A 9,417-nucleotide genomic window follows, 5' to 3' on the forward strand; every position below is an offset into this window, starting at 1 on the left:
TTAGGTTTCCACATTAGGAGCTATCACCCAAAAAAGAGATCTAGGTGTCATAGTGGATAACACATTGAAATCGTCGGCTCAGTGTGCAGCACACTGAGCCTATATGCATCACCTTGCACTTATCCTCATTAAATTTCATCTGCCATTTGGATGCCCAATTTTCCAGTCAAAAAAGCAAACAGAATGTTGGGAATTATTAGAAAGGGAATGGTGAATAAAACGGAAAATGTTATAATGCATCTGTATCGCTCCATGGTGAGACCACACCTTGAATACTGTGTACAATTCTGGTCGCCGCATCTCAAAAATGATATAGTTGCAATGGAGAAGGTATAGAGAAGGGCTACCAAAATGATAAAGGGGATGGAACAGCTCCCCTACAAGGAAAGGCTGAAGAGGTTAGGACTTTTCAGCTTGGAGAAGAGATGGCTGAGGGCGGATATGATAGAGGTCTTGAACGAGTAGATGTGACTCTGTTATTTACTCTTTCAAATAATAGATAGACTAGGGGGCATTCCTTGAAGTTAGCATGTGGCACATTTAAAACTAATCGGAGAAAGTTCTTTTTCACTCAACGCACAATTAAGCTCTGGAATTTGTTGCCAGAAGATGTGATTAGTGCAGTTAGTGTAGCTGTGTTTAAAAAAGGATTGGATAAGTTCTTGGAGGAGAAGTCCATTACCTGCTATTAATCAATTTGACTTAGTAAATGGCCACTGCTATTAATTGTATCAGTAGCATGGGATCTTCTTAGTTTTTGGGTACTTGCCAGGTCCTTGTATCCTGGATTGGCCACTGTTGGAAACAGGATGCTGGGCTTGATGGATCCTTGGTCTGACCCAGTATGGCATGTTCTTACGTTCATTCCATGGAGAGCCCAACTTCTGGCTCATATATTTCACATCTCTCCAGCAAGATCTGGCTTTCTGCAAAAACCAATCGATCAGAAAACCGGAATTAACTCCACAATAATGGAAGAGCCAAACAATGCCCCCCAAAACTATCCACCAATAACCTGCTTGCCCACAATATATAAACTGTTCACTGCACTCGATGCAGATAGAATATATCACCACATTGATTCTAATAACATCTTGGCAACAGAACAGAAAAGTAATAAGAGAGGAGCCTATGAAAGCAGAGACCAGCTGATGCTGAATAAAGCCATAACTGAAAACTCAGTATAGCATGGATTGACTATAAGGCGGCCTTTGATAGCGTCCCACACACTTGAAAATGTGCAAAGTGAATCTGGTACTCAATGAGTACATCAAGTTCATCATGAAAATGTGGCAGACTACACTTCACCTGAATTATGAGGATGGACAACCTGTCCTTTCCAATATTAAGATGCAGAGAGGAATATTCCAGGCAGATTCCCAGTTACTGCTTTTGTATTGTCTGGCATTAAACCCCACTGAGTGCTCTCATTAACTCCTTGGGTTATGGAATTTGATTTAATCCTAGAGCAACCAATCCCCTACAGAAGGTTTCCCATTTACTATTTGTCTACGATTTAAACTCTACAGTTCTTGAGATGCTAATTTAGCAGAACAATTCCATGTGGTGAAGAGTTTCTCCGGAAAATTAAGTAAAACTGAAAACATCTCCCTGACTGCAGATTGCAATATAGGAGAACTGGAGCAGGAGACCACATATAAATATCTATAACTAGAGGAAGGTGGAAAAATACAGCATAAAGTATTGCGAGAAAAGATCAGTAAAGAATTCTATAGGAGGGTGAAGATGATATTGACAAGTGCCTGAAAGTACAAAATAAGATGTACGTTATTAAGCAGCTTGCAATCCCTGCATTATCATACAGCTCTGGAACAGAAGACTGGCCTTATGAGTATCTTGAAGAATTGGATGTAAAAACAAGAAAGCTCCTCCATACCTATTAGGTGATTTATAAGAACCTGTGCATGCTGAGATTGCACATCTCTAGAGCTGAAGGTGGTTCTTACTATTTATAGGAACCAGTGTGTGCTGAGATTGCACATCCCAAGAGCTTGAAGGCGGTTCTTACTATTTATAAGAACCAGTGCGTGCTGAGATTGCACATCCCTAGAGCTGAAGGCGGTTCTTACTATTTATAAGAGCCAGTGCATACTGAGATTGTACATCCCTAGAGCTGAAGGAAATATGGGTCTTAGGCCTTCAGGATCACTTAACAGAGTGTAGGAGTAGCCTAGTGGTTAGAGCCACAGGCTATGAATGCAGGAGACCAAGGTTCAAGTTCTTTTGTTGCTCCTTGTGACCTTGGACAAGTCACTTCACCCTCCGTTGCCTCAGGTACAAACATAGATTGTAAGCCTGCTGGAGATAGGGAAATACCCACGGTACCTGAATGTAATTTGCTTTGAAGTATTGAAAGAGTATCCACTATTCAACAACCAACCTCGTTTCCTTAGTGCAACAATTCTGCAACCTCCAAAAAGTCAAGGAAACCCCTTGATATGTGGTTTGTGTGCGGTTGCTATCAATGGATCAGCCACTCATTTTAGCTGGCCCATTAGGATAGCTCCCGTGTTTTTATTCTTTAGTTTTCTTAACAAACAATGTTCTTTTTCTTTTGCTTTTTGCTTTTTCAATTTCTGCGAATCTTCTTTAAAACTGCGTGCTTCTGTTCTCCCGATGTGCGGTACGACCCACCATTCTCTTATTAGTGTCTTTTATAAGAATTCACTTATCTTTTAGTTGCTAAATTGCTGCCGCTATTTATGGTCCGACTCTGCTTGCTCGACATTGGCCATGTTTCGGCAGCAATCTGCCTGCTTCAGGGGCCACGGGAAAAATCTGTTATCTCCGTGCCGCGGATCCTCCGTCAGAAAGCACTTGAATACTTCTAGAATATTTAAAAAAGCTGTTAAGTCCAATCCTCATCATATATGGCAATCAATATCCCACTACCCAAGTTTAAAGGTCTTACTATATTCGCGTATCAAATCCTCAACGTGCGCGGCGCCTTCATGTTTGAATCGGCGTCTCTCTCTATTCCTCCATTTATATAGCTCTTCTAAACCACTTGCTGGACCAATCACATTGTCTCCCTTGGGTCCTAGCTGCTAGCACCCTAGGGTGCCCTGCAATCATGCTGAATAGTGACGTCACCAATTGTTTCTTCCTTTTTATTTTCCTTCTTTTTTATTTGATGTACACTGCATATGAACCTCTCTGCGTGTATGTTTTTTTCTGTGCTCCTAAAGTGTTTCCAGACTTAAATGAATGTATTCGATATATGTGAAATGTACTTTATTTATTTTTAAGGCTCAATCGTTCCAATCGGGGGAAAATGTTCTTTCCGTCGGACCTGATGGGGACCTACTAGAAACCTGCTTTTGCAAGATGCCATCTCTCTCCCTTGTTAAACGGACCGTAATAGTGAACTGACCTACTTCTGCTTTTTGCCAATTAATATGTCACTCGATCTGATTTCAATAAAATATCTCCATGATTCATTTATGGCTTGTCTGCATTTCTTTTTGCTTTCTACCTTTATGCTACAGCTGTTGACCTACTAAAACAGATTTCATACATTAATTAATAAGTTAGTTCCTCCATTAGATAGTGAACCCCGTGCTGGTGTTTTGGCACCGCGGTGTGCCTGCACTATACGATCTTGTATTTTATCCACACCCTGTTCTCCATCAGATGCCTTCATTTCACCCCGATCTTTTTGTATTTTTATTTTGCCTTAAATATAGATGTTACCTACATTCATTTTTAATTAACGAATTATGGGAACAACAGGAACAAACCCTTATTCTATACATGTTGGGCTCCATTTCTTGATACCTCAAGGAGGCCGATATTACTTATTTCAAGTAGTGTCACCTATCCTTTCATTGATTCCACCTTCAATTTTCTATTAATACCTATGGATTTTCTATTTTCCCAATGTTTTCTAAATCCCCTATGTCTGCATGACACACCCGATTTTCACTCTTGTCTTCTTACTTATATATGTGCCATTGTTATATGTAAAAGCTGATATGGTCCCTTGTCCTAAGGTTCCAAGTTGGAAAAATATATCTTTCCAGTGCAAAATTACATGTACCTTCTATCAACCGAAAATAGACCAATTTATCTCTCGATTCAAACCCTTCAGGGCACCTGTTGTCCCATGTATAGATAAATCGTTGTTCCATCTGCATTAACTTGAGGTTCAAAATCACCCTCCCCTGGGATGTTTCTTCACCTGGAATATCGCTGCTACCGTAAATTCCTGTATTTGATGTCCCACCTCCTGCCAATGATCCACTAGCGCTGCTCCTTCCGTGTGGTTTCGTAAGCGACTCAAATGCCCCTGGATCCTTATTTTTATTTACGTGTTGTCTTTCCTATGTACACCATATTGCACGGGACACCACAGGGCATACACCCACATTGGTGGATTCGCATGTGAAGTGGTCTTTTAAAATGAAATGGTCCTACGGCTTGGGATCTCTAATGTGAACTGCATACATATGGATGCATACATTACATGTGTACATGGGCTTTGACCCCACTGCGTATGTCTCTGTATGTTCTTCTTCCCATTGCAGATTAGAATGCATCACGAGATCTTTTATGCTCTTGGCCCCTAGTCAACGCAAACATTGGTTTTTCTTTGAAACACTGAGTGCATCTGGAGCAGAGGCCAATGTTTCAGGATGCTCTTTTTTATGTTTTGTGTCTGTGGTTTAAACGGTAATACACACGCAATCTTGGTTGGTCTGTGCTGGTTTTGACTGTAAAAGCAAATCTCTGTTTGCTCTCTTGTAAGCCCTTTTTATAACAGAAACTGGGGTACCCCCTTTGGAGAAGAAACCTATTTTTCATAGCCTCTGCTTGTACGTGTATTCCTGAACTGTGGAACACAGGCTCCGTAACCGAAGGAATTGGCCCACGGTAAAATTATCTCTTAAATGATCAGGATGATATGACGAATAATGCAATAACATGTTTTCTAACCGTAGGTTTACGATACATTGAAAAACTGAACACTCCCAAATCTGCCTTGATCTGAATATCCAAAAATGATACACTTTGCTTATGATATTGACTTGTGAATTGTAGATGGGGATTGCATGTATTCAGCCATTGTATGAATTGCATTAGTTGATCCTCTTCTCCTTGCCAAATCATAACGATATCATCTATAAATCTTTTCCATAAGCTTATATGTATGCTGAATTGATTGTTCTGAATCCATTTCTCTCCAAATGCTGCTACATATAAATTGGGAAGGTCGGGAGCCATGGTGGCTCCCATGGCTGTTCCTTTAATTTGCTGGCAATACTGCCCCAAAAAACATGAAATAGTTCTGTTTTAATGCTAGTCCGGCCAATTCAATAATGAATGCATTCGGTATTCTTTGTTGTATTTGCTCCGTTGTTAGAACTTCTGTAATCATGGCTAATGCTTCCTCTTGAGGAATGCTAGTGTACAAGGCTGTGATTGTCGATGGTTTCTAGTAGGTCCCCATCAGGTCCCCATCTAGTAGGTCCCCATCAGGTCCGACGAAAAGAAAATTTTCCCTGATTGGAATGATCGAGCCTTAAAATAAAAAAAGTACATTTACATATATCGAATACATTCATTTAAGTCTGGAAACACTTTAGAGCACAGAAAAAAACATATACGCAGAGAGGTTCATATGCAGTATACATCAAATAAAAAAGAAGGAAAAATAAAAAGGAAGAGAAGAAAACAATTGGTGAGTCACTATTCAGCATGATTGCAGGGCACCCTAGGGTGCTAGCAGGGAGACAATGTGATTGGTTTCCAGCAAGTGGTTTAGAAGAGCTATATAAATGGAGGAGGACTAGAGAGAGAGACGCCGGATTCAAACATGAAGGTGCCGCGCACGTTGAGGATTTGATACGCGAATATAGTAAGACCTTTAAAACTTGGGTAGTGGGGATATCGATTGCCATATATGATGAGGATTGGACTTAACAGCTTTTTAAATATTCTAGAAGTATTCAAGTGCTTTCTGACGGAGAATCCGAGGCACGGAGATAACAGATTTTTCCCGTGGCCCCTGAAGCAGGCAGATTGCTGCCGGAAACATGGCCAATGTCGGGCAAGCAGAGTCGGACCCATAATAGCGGCAGCAATTTAGCAACTAAAAGATAAGTGTAATTCTTATAAAAGACACTAATAAGAGAATGGTGGGTCGTTACCGCGCATCGGGAGAACAGAAGCACGCAGTTTTAAAGAAGATTTGCAAAAATTAAAAAATTAAGTTGTTTGTTAAGAAAACTAAAGAATAAAACTCTGGAACTATCCTAATGGGCCAGCTAAAATGAGTGGCTATCCATTGATAGCAACCGCACACAAACCACATATCAAGGGGTTTCCTTGACTTTTTGGAGGTTGCAGATTTGAAGTACTGAAAAGCAGACTATAAACATTTATAAAGTAAATAAACAATGGCCTCAAAGGTGCAGAAGTATGAATGTGATCAAGCATATTCAGTCTCAGACCTTGACTAGGTCAATCGTTCTGACGAACAGAGGGAATAACCACAAATCTGTCGGTGCATGAAGGTAAAGAAGCTACAGAATTAGCAAAACAAGAGAAAAATAACTCCTTAAAGAATCAGACCAGCAAACAAGGAAGGATAATTGGCAGAAGCACAAGTACAGTGGGAAGTAGAGAGAGCTACCCCACGTGGATTAATATTTGACACAGCAATGTTAAGGAGAGGTGAATTCAGACCTATGGATGAGAGACTGGTAATTGCGGACAAGGTTACACATCTTGTTGCAGGATGTGATGTTTTGATTGATGTCCGAAGGCCTGTATACAGAGAGGCACAACAAGGTAGCCTGGTTTATTCATTGGAAGCTGAGTAAACATTCTAGCATCGATGTACCAGACCAACACTGGGAGCACAATCCTAATAGGATAGAAGAGAACGACAAAATTGTGATCACCTGGGACATTCCTATTTCTACCAACAGGAAGATCTATGCACCAAAACCAACTGTTTTGGTAAAGAACACAAGAATGGCATTGTTGATAAATGTGCCACTACTCAGTGATTAATCTGTGGATTGTATGGAGATAACAAAGATCCTTAAATACCCAGAGATGCAATCAGTGACCAAGAAAATGTGGCAGAAAGATACCAAAATAGCTCCATTCATAGTGGGTGCCACTGGTCTGATTAAGAAGAATTTCCAAGCGCATCTTGATATGTTGCCTGTTAAGATTACACATTATGAACACCAGAAGGAGGCTCTCTTTGGTACAATGTAAGTACTAAGAAGGACATTAGCAGTAAATTTGAGAGATTGAGATCAACCCCAGTATGCAATGGCTTATGAGTGAGGTTCATTTCCGTCAAAGTATGCACAAAACAAACCCATTTGGAGAAACTGCTTCTGAGAGAGAGAAATGGAAAGTTGAAATTGGTATTGAAAAGTGCTTTATCTGCATGGAATAAAATACAAGTTAATAACCAACTTGCAATCCCTGCACTACTAAACTGGACCCATAGATATCTTGAAAAATTGGATATAAAATCAATAAAGTTGCTTCATGCCCCTGAGGTGATTTATAACAACTAGTGTGTTTTCTGGATGAATATCCTAGAGCTGAGGGTAGACAAAAACAGATTTTGTAATGTTGCGAGTGTAGCGGTGGACCCTTGGGCCGGCCTAACGGAGTGAAATGGTGTGAGAAGAAGTACACTCCGCTGAAGAGATGTAGGCTGGGAGGCGGTGCCAAGTTGAACGTAGAACTGAAGACTTCACCCTGGAAGTCTGAGGACCCCCCGGGAGGAGCCCTTGAGGTCCCGGACCGCTGGGACTTAGGTGATCAAGGGAACTGAAGAGACGTCTTCATCCTGGAAGTCCGAGGACCCCCCGGGAGGGGCCCGTGGGATCCCGGACCGCTGGGACTTAGGAGATCAAAGAGAGGAAGATTGAAGAATGTGACTAACCTTGGTCGAGACAAGCAGCAAGTGTGAAGAAACAAAATAGGCCAGCATCAGTACCCAAAAAAACAAGCTGAAGACCCTGAGCTGAAACTGAAGTAAAAAATCCAAACTGGAATGGAGCAAGAACAAGGAAAAAAATCTAACTGAAGATCCTGACAAGCAGAGTCAAAAAGCTGCAGCCTGTACTGGCAGAAACCTTGTTGCCAAGCAACAAGACTCAGTCAGACGCCAGGTTAAAACATTACCGGCGTCTGACATCACTCTCAAGGATGGCCCACATTCAAATAAAAAGGCTGTTCAAAACACCCTTCCCCATGCACACACGCGTCCAAAAGGGGAGGGGCCAAGCCTCAAGACTCGGCAGCGTCTCTCTCACGGAGACGCCGCCACGAGGCAGCCCAAGCAGGCCCGACCAGCAGCGGGTCTCCTCGTTGCTGCAGCGGGGCAGGAGGAGCAGATCCGAGCCCCATAGCCCGACGTCGGCACCCCAGAGACAACGGCAAAGTCTCGATCGCAAGTCTTGCGACCGAGACCGCAACATGTAAGACAGAACTGAAAATGGTTACACATCTCATCACTGGATATAATGGGCTAATGTCACAAGACCTGTATATAGAGAAAGGCACAGCAGTGTGGCATAGCTTATTCATTGGAACATGTGTAAACATTATAACATTGATGTACCAAAAAAAGCAATGGGAGCAGGGACCTAACAGAATGGAAGAGAATGAAGAAGTTGTGATCACCTGGGACATTCCCACTCCAACCGATAGGAATATCAATGCTAGAGAGCCAGATATTGTGGTGAAGGAGAGAAACACAAGAATGGCATTACTGATAGAGATCTCAGTACTCAGAGGCTACTCGGGTGGATCCTATCGAAAAAGCAAAGATCCTTAAGTATCAAGAGATGCAATCAGAGACCAAGAAAATGTGGCAGAAAGATACAGAAATAGTCCCAATCATATTGGGTGCCAGAGGTCTGATTAAGAAGGATTTCCATGCGCACATATATATGTTGCCCATACTGATTACCCCTTATGAACTCCAGGAGGTGGCACTCCTTGATGCAAAGCAAGTACTAAGAAGGGCATTTGCATTAAACATGAGCAATTGAGATCCTTCTCAATATACGCTGGCAAATAGCAAGGGGGAAAACCTCCATATCTCGGTGGTATGGGTTTTGTAGAGGAATTATGAGCTACAACGCCTTAAGACGATGTGGCGGAGCATTTAGACCAGAGAAATAGAAGCATCTTATACATCCGCCCAAACAGGGGATCTGTTCTAAGCTACATTTAAGCTGCCTGTAGCAGTGCACTACAAAAAATGCAGTCTAAAATACTGCATCGCTATCGAGTAGATAGAGTACGCTTGTTTAAGATGAGTTTGGTGGAGACAGACACAACATACTTGTTTAGCTATTTTTGAGCTTGTTACACATAAATATCATACTATTTTGTTTATGGTAATACCTCTCGTTT

Source organism: Rhinatrema bivittatum, unplaced genomic scaffold (genome assembly GCF_901001135.1).
Source record: "Rhinatrema bivittatum unplaced genomic scaffold, aRhiBiv1.1, whole genome shotgun sequence".
Taxonomy (NCBI): Eukaryota; Metazoa; Chordata; class Amphibia; order Gymnophiona; family Rhinatrematidae; genus Rhinatrema; species Rhinatrema bivittatum.